The sequence below is a fragment of the Terrapene carolina genome, unplaced genomic scaffold (genome assembly GCF_002925995.2).
Source record: "Terrapene carolina triunguis isolate 2854851 unplaced genomic scaffold, T_m_triunguis-2.0 Scaffold190, whole genome shotgun sequence".
Taxonomy (NCBI): Eukaryota; Metazoa; Chordata; order Testudines; family Emydidae; genus Terrapene; species Terrapene triunguis.
Window position 1 is genome coordinate 1,572,352 of NW_020664541.1, and position 2,518 is coordinate 1,574,869.

The following is a 2,518-nucleotide window of genomic DNA, read 5'->3' on the forward strand; positions in this document are numbered from 1 at the left end:
AGAGTGGGGCCAGTATGTTGGGTCCAGTCTGCTCCGTTCTAATGCATGCAGTTCATTGCACCTCCTGCCCTCCATACATAAGCAGCAGCCCTGGAGAGAGTGTATTTCTCTGAGATATTATCATCTCTGTGCTCCTCTTAGGGCAGTTGGGCTCTGCATTGCCCCCTGCTCAGAGCTGGAGCATTCATACCACAGTGTAGCCCTTTGAGAGGCACAGCATCAAATGCTTGACTAAAATCCAGATCTGATTTATCTACTGCTTTCTCTGCATCCACTATATTTATAATTTCATCATAAAAGCAATCAAGTTTGGCAAGATTTATTCTTTATAGACTCATAGACTGTAAGATCAGACAGGACCATCGTGATCATCTAGTCTGACCTTCTGTACATTGCAGGACACAGAACCTCACCCACCCACTCCTGAAATAGACCCCTAACCTCTAGCTGAGTTACTGAAGTCCTCAAATCATGGTTTAAAGACATCAAGTTACAGAGAAGTCACCATTTACTCTAGTTTAAACCTGCAAGTGACCCGTGCCCCATGCTGCAGAGAAAGGTGAATCCCCCCGCCCCAGGGTCTCTGCCAATCTGACCCAGGAGAAAATTCCTTCCCAACCCCAAATATGGAGATCAGTCAGACCCTGAGCATGTGGGCAAGACCCACCAGGCAAACACCTGGGAAAGAATTCTCTGTAGTAACTCAGAGCCCTCCCCATCTAGTGTCCCATCACCGGCTGTTGGAGATATTTGCTACTAGCAGTCACCCATGGGCCACACGCCATTGCATGCAGTCTCATCATACCATCTCCTCCATAAACTTATCAAGCTCAGTCTTGAAACCAATTGGTTTTTTTTGCCCCCACTGCTCCCCTTGGGAGGCTGCTCCAGAACTTCTAACCATCAAAGGAGTGAAACCTTCATCTAATTTCAAGCTTAAACTTGTTTATGGCCAGTTTATATCCATTTGTTCTGGGGTCCACATTGGTGCTTAACATAAATAATTCCTCTCCCTCCCTGGTATGTATCCCTCTGATGTATTTATAGAGAGTAATCATATCTCCTCTCAACCTACTTTTGGTTAGGCTAAACAATGCAAACTCTTTGAGTCTCCTTTCATAAGGTAGGTTTTCCATTCCTCGGATCATCCTAGTAGCCCTTCTCTGCACCTGTTCCAGTTTCAATTCATCTTTCTTAAACAAGGGAGACCAGAATTGTACACTGTATTCCAAATGAGGTCTCACCAGTGCCTTCTATAAAGGTACTAACACTTCCCTGTCTCTACTGGATATACCTCGCCTGATGCATCCTAGGACTGCATTAGCTTTTTTCACGGCTGCATCACATTGACAGCTCTTAGTCTCCTATGATCAACCAATACACCCACGTCTTTCTCCTCTCTCTGATGATAAGTCTCTATCTTATAGCAAAAATTCTTGTTAATCCCTAAATGCATGACCTTGCATTTTGCACTATTAAATTTCATCCCATTTCTTTTACTCCAGTTTACAAGGTCATCCAGATCTTCTTGTATGATATTCTGGTCCTCCTCCGTCTTGGCTATACGGCTATTTGTGTCATCCACAAATTTTATCATCACACACTCACTTTTTATGCCAAGATCAGTAATAAAAATGTTAAATAAGATTGGTCACAAGACCAATCCCTGAGGAACTCCACTAGTAACCTCCCTCCAGCCTGTACAATCTTTCCGTATGACCTATTGTAGTTACCCCTTTAACCAGTTCTTTGTCCACCTTTCAATTCTCATACTAATCCTCATCTTCTCCAATTTAAGTAATAATTTTCCATGTGGAACTGTATCGAATGCCATACTGAAATCCAGGTAGATTAGATCTTTGTCTAAAAATCAGTTACCTTCTCAAAGAAGAGATCAGGTTGGTCTGGCACAATCTATCTTTTGTAAAACCATGTTGTACTTTATCCCAGTTACCATTCACCTCTATGTCCTTAACTACTTTCTCTTTCAAAATTTGTTCCAAGACCTTGCATACAATTGAGGTCAAACTAACAGGCCTGTAGTTTCCTGGATCACTTTTTTCTCCTTTCTTAAAAATAGGAACTATATTAGCAATTCTCCAGTCATAGGGTATGACCCCCGAGTTTACAGATTCATTAAAAATCCTTTCTCTTGGACTTGCAATTTCTTGTGCCAGTTCATTTAATATTCTAGGATGGAGATTATCCGGGCCTGCCCAATTTAGTCCCATTAAACTGTTTGAGTTTGACTTTCACCTCAGCTGTGGTAATTTCTACCTCCATATTCTTGTTCCCATTAGCCACCCTGCCACTACCCCTACACTCTTCACTAGTGCCATTAAAAACTGAGGCAAACTATTTGTTTAGGTGTTGGGCCATGCCTAGATTATCTTTAATCTCCACCCCATCCTCAATGCTTAGCAGTGCCACTTCTTTCCTTGTTTTCTTCTTATTTATATGGCTATAGAACCTGTGACGTTGTGCAGTCTACATGGTTTTATAAAAATATAATAATAAG